Genomic DNA, 12398 nt, shown 5'->3' on the forward strand with positions numbered 1-12398 from the left:
GGCTAAAGGCAAACTTCTGCACATCTATCCTACAACTGTCTTTCCTCAATTTGAATTTATGTCCACTCAGGCGATTATTCTGAGCAAGAGGAAGAATCCCATCAGCATTGAGCATGCTCAAACCATTCAAGGCTTTATACACCTCTATCAGATCACCTCGCTGGTGCCTAGTCTCCAGACACTGTAATTTGCAAAACTTAAGCCTTTCTTCGTAAGAGCACCCCTTTGTTCCATTCACTAATCTTGTTGCCCTTCTCTGTACTCGTTCCAGCAGCTCTACATCCTTCTTGAAATGAGGCCTCCAGACCTGTATACAGTACTCTAGGTGTGGCCTGACCATTGCCTTATACAAGGGAATAATCACTTCCTTATCCCTGCTGGAAACATTCGTGTATATCATTGACAATACTCCATGAGCTACTCTTGCAGCCCGTCTGCACTGCTCAGAGAACTTCATATCTGCCTGCACAACCACCCCCCAAGTCCCTTTCATTCTCTACCACTGTCAGTGTAGTACCACAGAGTTCATACGTTGCTCTGGGGTTGCTGTTTCCCATGTGTAGCACTTTACATTTGTCAATGTTAAACTTCATTTGCCACCTCTCAGCCCATCTGCTCAACCTTTCCAGATCCTGTTGCAGTAGCATAGTGTCAGTAGTGTCCTTGACAACCCTGCCAACCTTTGTATCGTCTGCAAACTTGGACATTAAGCTTGATGTACCATCATCAATATCATTTATAAATACAGAAAACAATAATGGACCCAACACTGAGCCCTGAGGGACTCCACTAATAACATTAGTCCACGATGAGCAGTGTCCATTGATTACCACTCTCTGTCTTCTCCCTCTCAACCACCCCTTTATCCATAGCAGCAATTTGCCTCCAATGTCACACTGCTCCAATTTGTGTAGCAGTCTTCCATGTGCAACAGTATCAAAAGCCTTTCTAAGATCCAAGTATATAATATCAAAGCTATTCCCTGCATCCAGTTCTTTTGAGACTGCATCATAGTATCCAATCAAATTGGTCAGGCAAGACTATTCATTAACAAAGCCATGCTGTGTCCGAGTTATAACTGAAGTCTTATCTAGATGATTCTGCAGTGCTTCTTTAACTAGTGCTTCCATTAATTTTCCCAGAACAGAAGTTAAACTCACAGGTCTATAATTGCTTGTGTCAGCCTTTGATCCTCCTTTGTGAATTGGGGTCACATTTGCACATTTCCAGTCAATGGGTACCTCTCCTGAGTCCAAGGAAGCTCTCATAATTATGGCTAAGGGTTTGCTTACTTCCTTTGCTGCCTCCTTTAATAAAACTGGATAGATCCCATCCACCACGGGTGCCTTTCTTGTGTTTATCTTCAACAGTTTCTCCTCCACTTTACTCTCAGTTATTTCAAGATTCTGTAGCTTACTGCTAGAGTTGAATACACCTCTGGCATTTCCCTCGCTGAATAACTCCTCATGTGTGAATGTCGATGCAAAATATTCATTTAGTTTGTTAGCTACCTGAGCAGGATCATCAACAGTTGACCCATCAATATCAAGTGGACCAATCTGATTCATCCCCTTCCTTCTAGAGTTTACATAAGTAAAGAACTCTTTGCTGTTTTTCTTTGCATCCCTTGCCAAGGATTTCTCGTAATCTGCCTTCGGCTGCCTAACCTCCTTTGTAACTTGGTTGCAATCAACTTGTATCTATCATAAGCTCCTGTGTCATAAGTTAATTTGTAAGTATCCCATGCATTATTCTTCTCTGCCATATGCCTCATTAGTTCATCTGACATCCATTTTGGCCTAAACCTTGAACAATATTTCTTAGTTGGTATGTAAAGCCTAGTAGCTTCCAAGATAAGTTCTTTGAATGCTTCCCATTTTGAATTTGCTGTTGGTAACATCATCAGTTGGTCCCACTGTATAGAATTCATTTACTGTCTCAGTCCATCGTAGTCGCCTTTACGGAACAATAACCCTTCCCTTTACCCTTAATGGTAGTTACCTCTTTGAGTAAATCCCACTTCAGCACACTGTGATCACTGCCACCTAGTGGCTCATTTATCTGCAGATTCTTAATGCATGAAGAATCACTGCTGATAATCAAATCAAGAGTATTACTCCCTCTAATTGCCTCCCGAACATGCTGATGTAGAAAACAATCATCCAATAAATCCACAAAAGCCTTGCTAGTGTGTGAGTGACCAACCCACAAATTCCAGTCAATATCTGGGAAATTAAAATCCCCCATTATAAGACTCTTTGATTTACTGGCCCACTCTATTTCCCTGTACAGTTTCTTATTATACTCATCAGAGTCATTAGGCCTATAGCACACTCCTACTCTCAATTTTGATCTCCCAATGCTTATGTCACACCAAACTGACTCAACACTGCACTGTCCAGCGATGTCGACTGGCTTCACTTCCTTGGTTTTTATGAGTTTCTTAACTAATAGCATAACCCCTCCCCCCTTCCTATCCTGTCTATGGAATTCCTATGTAGACGTTGTACTCCCCAAATTGCAGTTCTGCATCCCTTATATCTGTGTGACACCACGTCTCTGATATCCCAACAATATCTGCCTTTGATGTTTTGAGCAATACCTCAAATTCATCAAATTTATTTACTAAACTCGTAGCATTGGTGTACACGCAAGTATACCTGCACCTGTTTCTATTCTTAGCTACCCTAACACAACCCATGTGTTTACTTGTACCGCAATGGCTCCCAGCAGTCTCTGAAATATCATGCATCTTGTTTTTCAGGCTTCTGCTCATTCTAATAGAAGCAGTGCAAGAATCTCTTTCACCTCTGCCAGTGGCTACTGTCAATCTATTGGCCTTTGTCTCCCCCAAGCTAGCAGTTTTCCGACCCACCTAACACTGCCTCGATAGCATCAGCAAATATTCTTGCACCCTTTCTATTTAAGTGTATCCCATCCCTGTAGAAGCAATCTCTCCTGTTAACAAGTACATTCCAGGCTGAAAAAAATTCTACCCCTTGAGCCTTGCATAATCTTTCCAGGGCCGAATTGATCGACAAGGCTCTCATCATATACTCCCTCCTATTATTAAAAAAATGTTGAAAACCACTGACCTATGCAAACTCTGATGAGTATTGGCTTGGCACACCCAGGGTCCTGACCTGGATATCATCATCCAGGGGCTCACATCTGGTGAGTATGGGCATGGCACACCTAGGGTCCTGAGCTAGGTATCATCATTCTTCTCTTTCTTGGTGATTCCTTTCTACTTCTCTCTCTCTCTCTCTTATTTTTTTTTTTTTTTTGCTGGTGCAGCATAAGCCTTAGGCTTCCTTGCACCATATGGCTAATAATAATAATAATAATAATAATAATTCTCTTTCTTGTTGATTCCCTTCTACTTTTAACTCTCTCTCAGGATTATTCGGGGAATTTTTTTTTTTTTTTTTTTGGCTGGTGCAGCATAAGCCTCAGGCTTCCTTGCACCATGCAGCTAATAATCATAATAATATTTGGAAAAATAATGAAGAATAAAATGATGTGGATCAGATTTACTCAACTGAGTTTTATTCCTTTTACACAACGAAGGGGGGATTTATTTTGAAAACTAGAGGTCTCTGAAGTTGTTGACGTCCAAAAGTTGTTTGCTTATACACATGCCGCGAACGTCAGAAACTTAATCAATGAAAGTAACATTCGTCTTTCGATGCTTGGTTGTGCCAGTTCGGCTTGCTTTGCCGTTAAAGGTAAAACCTCAAGTCATCCGTAATGAAAGTAGTGGAGGTCGCGCAACGCAACACTACTTACTGTTGTGTTTAATACTTAAACAGGTGGTTCGCTTTTAGATTTCTACTTGTTGAATATCGGGAAGCATTCTTCGTTGTAGTCCAGGTAGGAATATAAAAAAAAAAATATATTAATAGAGTGATATGAAGGGAATAATAGATGTTTAAGTATAAATAACGTTATTTTCTTGTATAGTATAATGTGCAAGATTTTTTATACCTTCTAATATATTCTCATACAAATCACAAGTTACACCGATGCAAGCGGTATTTCTGTCTTTTAAGTACTTGGATGTAAACAAAAAAATTACTTCTAAGAATGGACGTGTATCTTATGTAGGGCGGCTCTTGGACGTTAGTTCAACTGCGCCGTGGTACTCTGTGATGATACATGACTTTAAAGAGGCCAGAATTTCGGTATGCTATATTTGTGCAGTGTGCGTAGTTCTGGCCACTTTTCTATCAGGAGGGCAATCACCAGGGAGCCTTCTCAGTACCCGTCCATGCCACGAGGAGTCGGGCTACAAATATGCTTTTACTTTCCATGGATAAACAGGTCAGATTTTCATGTAGGAATTCCCCATGAGTACCGAGACCAGCAGGGATGGGCTGTTCCAAGGGTGCAAAGGGTGTGCTGCACCTGGATGCCGACGTTCAAGAGAAGCCTGAAAACCTGAAACTTACATACACATATGAAGAATATTTTAAAGGGGGATGCCAAATTTCAATTGGCATCCCCTTCACATTTAAAAAAAAAAATGCCCATCTCAATGTTGCTAGCATAATCTCACCTCAAAAATGGGAAGGGGGAAATAAAAATAAAGAAGTAAATAAAAAATATTAAAATAATCCTGCAACACAAAGAAGAGTGAAGAATGTACCCAGCTTAGCACTGCCAGCAAAAAAAAAAGACCTGACCTCAATCAAGGTCAGCATCACACACACACACACACACACACACACACACACACACACACACACACACACACACACACACACACACACACACCTCATTCTGGGTATTAAAAAGGAAGAGAGAAGAAATGGAAGATCTAAAAGAAGAAAAAACAAGATCTCATTACACAAAATGATGAAAAAATCCTGAAACGAGCGAAACTCTGTACCAGCATAAAATAAAATAAATAAATAAATAAAATAAAATAATGTAAATAAAAATAATTATTTTATCCCACACTGGGGGATCCTGGTGGTAGTGAATCCTCCTCAAATCAAACACTATATTGGCAGAGATATCAGGAATCAGTCATCAAAGAACTGGCACATGGTAACAGGAACTGAGAGAAGAAATTCAATGTTCAAAACTCCCAGGATGAATATGGCAAGAGCAGATGATATAGTGGAACTTGAGGCATCAGGATCAGTAGCAGTAGACATTGGGAATTGTAGAATATATATGTTTATATTGATTGAAGCTTATCCTAAGAATTTGGCTGGAATCCTCTGCAGACTGTTTGCTTGTGCTTGCAAAAGTGAGTTCAGCAAAATTTTAGAAGGTGATAAAGATCTCTTTAGAATAAAGTAGTTTACTTTTGGTTCCAGATCAAAATTTATTATGTTGTTGAGTGGTTGTCTGAGGGTCTATGTAAAGTAGACAGTTAAACAAGAGGTGAGTAGAATCCTCTTCAACACTGCAAACATGTAAGGCAGTATCAGAGAGGTTTAAGTAAAAATCAGTTTTATGGATCTGTAGCCAGAGAGTAGAAAGGAAGTGTAAAGATTTGATGCAAACAAGGTTCTAACAGCTTGCAGTTTTATGCAGTAACATAAATTACCCCAGGGGCTCACACCTGGTGAGTATGGGCTTGGCACACTCAGGGTCCTGAGCTGGATATCATCATTCTTCTCTCTTTTGGTGATTCCCTCATATCTTTCTCAGGGTACTCAATTTTTTTTTGGCTGGTGCAGCATAAGCCTCAGGCTTCCTTGCAACAATATGGTTAATAATAATAGTGCAGATACATTTTGAAACAGGCATCATTAACATATACTTCCTAAGCATTAATAAAAATTGTTATTTAAATTTAATAAAAATTGAATTGAAGAATTGAATTAATAATTTTTATTAAATAAAAAAATTAATAAAAATGGTTTGTTAACAATCCATATATACAGATTGTTAATAAAAAAAACATAAATAAAGGAATATTATTTGGCATAAGTGGATGTTCCATATTGTGGCAGTGATAGTTTTGGTGGCCAAGGAGATATATATATTTGATTCTCCAAGAGAGTTGGAGAAGGTGAAAGGTTGGTCTGGAAGATTTAGAACTGAGTTGATGGAAGATCATCACAACCTAAATATTTTGCCTTCATTCTACATTTTGTAATTATAACTCCAGTTGAAAAGGGCTTCTAAGAATTCCTCCAGTCTCTGATGGCATTTGAACCCAGGTCTCTCTAAACTTGTAAAGAAACTGCTGTCCTTTCATGAAAGTATGTGTACATATACAAGGTGATTCAGAATGCCTTGTCATAAGATCTATAGTGGGTTCTTGATAATAAAAGGGATTGAATATTCTTAGAGTTAAAAAACTAAATATAGCTATTTAGTAGGTTAATGCTTACAAAAATAAGTAATTAGAAAGATTTCTGAGCAGCTTTTGATCGGTTAGTGTTTAGCCCAGAGAGGATAATGTATTTTGTAATATTGTATAGCATTAGTAGAGGCATATGATGCAAGAAAGCAAGCTTATGCAGCATCAGCCAAAAAAAAAAAAAAAAAAACCATTCCCATTTCACCCCTCAGTTCGTTCGAAATACCTGTCCAGCTGAGCCTTAAATTTATTTAGGCTATCAACTTCCACAACAAGGGATGGAAGTCTGTTCCACCAACCAACTACCTGCTGGCTAAAGGCAAATTTCCGCACATCTATCCTACATCTGTCTTTCCTCAATTTGAATTTATACCCACTCAGGTGATTATTCTGAGCAAGAGGAAGATTCCCATTGGCATTGAGCATCCTCAAACCATTCAAGGCTTTATACACTTCTATCAGATCACCTTGCCGGTGCCTAGTCGCAAGACACCGTAATTTGTAAAACCTAAGCCTTTCTTCATAAGAGCAACCCTTTGTTCCATTCACTAAACTTGTTGCCCTTCTCTGTACTCGTTCCAGCAGCTCTACATCCTTCTTGAAATGAGGCCTCCAGACCTGTATACAGTATTCAAGGTGTGGCCTGACCATTGCCTTATACAAGGGAATAATAACTTCCTTATCCCTGCTAGAAAAATTCCTGTATATCATTGACAAGACACCATGAGCTATTCTTGCAGCCCAATCTGCACTGCTCAGAAAACTTCATATCTGCCTGCACAATTACTCCCAGGTCCTTTTCATTCTCTACCACTGTCAATGTAGTACAACAGAGTTGATACGTTGCTCCGGGGTTACTGTTTCCCATATCTAGAACTTTACATTTTTCAATGTTAGAAACTTCATTTGCTACATCTCAGCCTATCTGCTCAAACTTTTCAGATCCTGTTCCAGCAGCATACTGTCAGTAGTGTCCTTAACAACACTGCCAACCTTTGTATCGTCTGCAAACTTAGACATTAAACTTGATGTACCATCATCAATATCATTTATAAATACAGAAAACAACAATGGACCCAACACTGAAACATGAGGGACTCCACTAATAACATTAGTCCACAATGAGCAGTGTCCATTGATTACCACTCTGTCTTCTACTCCTCAACCATCCCTTTATCCATAGCAGCAATTTGTCTCCAAGGCCATAGTGCTCCAATTTGTGCAACAGTCTTCCATGTGCAACAGTATCAAAAGCCTTTCTAAGATCCAAATATATAATATCAAAGTTATTCCCTGCATCCAGTTCTTTTGTGATTGTATCATAGTATCCAATCAAATTGGTCAGGCAAGACTTTCCCTTAACAAAACCATGCTGTGTCCGAGCTATAACTGAAGTCTTGTCTAGATGATCCTGCAGTGCTTCTTTAACCAGTGCCTCCATTAATTTTCCTGGAACGGAAGTTAAACTCACAGGTCTATAATTACTTGTGTCAGCCTTTGATCTTCCTTTGTGAATTGGGGTGACAAATTTCACATCTCCAGTCTATGGGTACCTCCCCTGAGTCCAAAGAAGCTCTCATAATTATGGCTAAGGGTTTACTTACTTCCTTTGCTGCCTCCTTCAATATAACTGGATAGATCCCATCCACCCTGGGTGCCTTTTTGATGTTTATCCTCAACAATTTCTCCTCCACTTTCCTCTCAGTTATTACAAAATCATCTAGCTCTCTGCTAGAGTTTACTTCACCTCTGGCATTCCCCTTGCTGAATAACTCCTCATGTGTGAATGTAGATGCAAAATACTCGTTTAGCTTGTTAGCCACCTGAGCAGGATCCTCAACTGTTGAACCGTCAATATCCAGTGAACCAATCTGATTCATCCCTTTCCTTCTAGAGTTTACATAGGTAAGAACTCTTTTCTGTTTTTCTTTGCATCCTTTGCCAAGGATTTCTCATAATCTGCCTTTGCCTGCCTAATCTCCTTTGTGACTTGGTTACAGACCAGCTTATATCTATCATAGGCTTCCATGTCATCCATTAATTTATATGTATCCCATGCATTTTTCTTCTCTGCCATATGTCTCATTAGTTCATCTGACATCCATTGAGGCCTAAACCCTGAACAATATTTCTTAGTTGGTATGTAAAGCCTAGTAGCTTCCAAAATAAGTTCTTTGAATGCTTCCCATTTTGAATTTGCTGTTGGTAACATCATCAGTTGGTCCCACTGAATAGAATTTAAATACTGTCTCAGACCAGCTTTTGACGCTGTTGCGCATGTAAGACTATTGTACAAATTGGAGCAGAATGGTATTAAGGGTAAGTTGCTACAATGGATAAAAGGATGGTTAAGTGGGAGAAGACAGAGGGTGGTAATCAATGGGTGCTGCTCTTCTTGGACTAATGTTATTAGTGGAGTCCCACAGGGTTCGGTGTTAGGTCCACTGTTGTTTTGTATATTTATCAATGATATTGATGAATGTATATCAGGCTTAATGTCAAAGTTTGCAGATGATACAAAGGTTGGCAGGGTTGTTAATGACAGTAATGGCAGTGTGCTACTGCAACAGGATCTAGATAATTTGGGCAGATGGGCTAAGAAGTGGCAACTGAAGTTTAACCTTGACAAATGCAAAGTACTGCATATGGGTAGAAGTAACCCCAGAGAAACGTACCAACTGTGTGGTACTACACTTAAGGTGGTAGAAAATAAAAAAGACCTGCGAGTAATTGTGCAGTCAGATATGAAGTTTTCTGAGCAATGCAGACAGGCTGCCAGGGCAGGTCATGGGGTTTTGTCAATGATGTATAGGAATTTTGCTAGCAGGGAAAAGGAGGTGATTATCCCTCTGTATAAGGCAATGGTCAGCCCACTGCCTTATACAGAGGGCTGACCATTGTCTTATACAGAGGGATAAGGCAATGGTCAGCCCACGCCTTGAGTACTTCATACAGGTCTGGAGGCCTCATTTTAGGAAGGATGTAGATTTACTTGAGCATGTACAGAGAAGGGCAACAAGATTGGTGAGGGGAATGAAGGGATCCTCTTACCAAGAGAGGCTTAAGTTCTGCAAATTGCAGTGGCTGGAGACTAGGCACCTGCGCGGTGATCTGATTGAGGTATATAAGGCCTTGAATGGGTTGAGCACGCTGTATTCTGATGGGATCCTTCTACTTGTTCAGATTACGAACCTAAGGGGGCATAAATTCAAATTAAGAAAAGACAGATGTAGAATAGATGTGCGGAAATTTGCCTTTAGTCAGCGGGTGGTTAATTGCTGGAACAAACTTCCATCTGTCGTTGTGGAAGTTGATAGGTTGAATAAATTTAAGGAGTAACTGGACAGGCATTTGGAGGGAATGGTGTGTTTTTTTTTTTTTATTTTTGGCTGATGCTGCATAAGCTCATACACTTGCTTTCTTGCATCAAATGCCACTGCTACTACTACTGCCATCGTAGACGCCTTTACGAAAGCAAAAACCCTTCCCTTTACCCCGATGGTAGTTATCTCTTTGAGTAAATCCCACTTCAGCACACTGTGATCACTGCCACCTAGTGGTTCCTTTATCTGCAGATTCTTAATGCATGAAGAATCACTACTGATAATCAGATCAAGAGTATTACTCCCTCTAGTTGCCTCCCAAACATGCTGATATAGAAAACAATCATCCAATAAATCCACAAAAGCATTGCTAGTGTATGAGTGACCAACCCACAATTTCCAGTCAATATCTTGGAAATTAAAATCCCCCATTATAAGACTCTCTGGTTTACTGGCCAATTCTATTTCCCTGTACAGTTTCTTATTCTACTCATCAGAGTCATATGTCAGCAGCTTGGAAATTAGTTTCGGTCTGTCTAATACTGGTAAACAGCTTCAGCTCTCGATGGGCTTGGCTAATTGGGTTATCTGAACTAGAACATATAAGATACTCATTTCATTTCATTCTAATTATTTTAAGGATCTTGAAAAGACAGTAGTTTCAGAATGTCATGTGTGCATCATAATGACACACACACAGTTTTGTAAGTACTGTTATTTTGTGGTCCTCAAACTTCCATTCTAGACATCTGACCTACTGGGAAGTAATACTTAATTCCAGAGGTGCATGTCTTTTAACAGGGAGTACCAATTACAAGGCACACGCTCAATAACAAGGAGATGGAATAAAATGAAATGCAAAAGAACCTAAATACTTTAGTGTGATAGGTGTTCTGCCAAATGGATATGCCATAGCATGCATGTCTATTTGGCCGAAACGGAGAGAGTGAGACATCCAAAATCATCTGTTGGAAAAACATATGCCAATTGAAGACAAAAGGTATTACGATCATTCATCCCAAGTTAAGTAGATCACCATTAATTACCCGAGTGTGTGTTAACAGTTGACAGAACTGGGATTGAATGAATGCTTCATAGAATGATTGTGCTGCTGCTCTTAACATGATGTGGAGTGAGTGATGAACTAATGCATTGCATATGCGCAAAGATTTGTTTTTTCCTAATTGTTTTGCAACCACACACACACACACACACACACACACACACACACACACACACACACACACACACACACACACACACACACACACACACACACACAGAGAGAGAGAGAGAGACTCTCCAATGGTGATAGTATAACGATTGGGTTTGTATTATTATTACTAGACATAGTGCAAGGAAGCCTGAAGCTTATGCAGCACCAGTCAAAAAAAATTTCTGAGAGAGTGAGTGCGTGTCAGAAGGGAATCACCAAGAAAGAGAAGAATAAAGATATCCAGCTCAGGACCCTGGGTATGCCAAGCCCTTACTCACCAGATGTATATTAGGGTTCCTCTTAGGTCCAAATATCTGGGACCAGTGTGGTTGGCAGGGCAGACCTAGATAGCCCATGATTCTTTGCAGTTTTTGTTAAAAACATCATTTGGTCCTGATAAAAAGAATTTAAACAAGTTAGTTAATGTATGCAGTGTGTTACATTTCAGATATGTTAGCAAATAGTAATAATTCATAATTTCTAACAAAAAACCCAACATACAGAAAGCAATGACACATGCACAAACTGAGAATTTTGTTTTTATCTATCTACTACATTGTCCATTCATTTCTCCAAACAGCACATGGCAAAAAACATAATATTCAGTGATTTAGCCACAATATATAGAGCCAATTTGATATGTTTAAAAAAATAATAATTATTGAAAGATTTCTATTGGTTTACTCTTAATTAAATTTGGGAAGGCTTCACAGATCATTTTAATATAGTGAAATTGACACATGTTAATATTAGCAAAGATCTATAGCACTGTTATTTTTGGCTATGGCTTATGCTTTTATAGTATCCACCTCTAACTTTATTACTACGTCTTCTTGTGCATGACAATATTTTATGGTATTGTAAGGTGAGTACCGTAAAAACTTAAGCCATAGCTAAAAATTTAATTGTGAAATTTAAAATTTAATGACAATCCATCCAATGAAAGTCGAGTTATTGTAGGTGGACAAAGGAATAATTATTTCCAGATTTATAATGGTCCAATTTTAATGAAATTTGGGATGGTTCACCAAATATTTAAAAAAAAAGGCCAAATATAAAATTTCACAAAAATGCATCACCAGGAGCCAAGTTATTACATGTGGACAGACAAATGGACAAACATTGTGAAGACAATAAGCATATATGCTAATGTGCCTAAATTGGCTAAGTCCATTGTGATTACCTTTGTAAAAAGAAAATCCCTTTCCTTCACCCTTGATAGTAGTTATTTCTATGAACAAATCTCATTTCCATGATCATTTCCATCTTGTGGATCCGTTGCTTGCTGCAGAACTGCATGCTTGTATGAGGACAGCTACATTTCTGTCTACGGGATTTCTGATTTATAGGAAGAGATCTACACTTCTGTCTTGAGATCCATTGGTCTTTACCTAATCACAAATAATGTCCATTAACATTAGCAAAGACACGTGATGCAAGAAAGCAAGCTTATATAGCGTCGGCCAAAAAAAAAGCTATCAACTTCTACAACGACAGATGGAAGTTTGTTCCAGCAATCAACCACCCGCTGGCTAAA

This window comes from Mastigoproctus giganteus, chromosome 5 (assembly GCF_048544385.1).
Source record: "Mastigoproctus giganteus isolate SK-2022 chromosome 5, ASM4854438v1, whole genome shotgun sequence".
Classification (NCBI taxonomy): Eukaryota; Metazoa; Arthropoda; class Arachnida; order Uropygi; family Thelyphonidae; genus Mastigoproctus; species Mastigoproctus giganteus.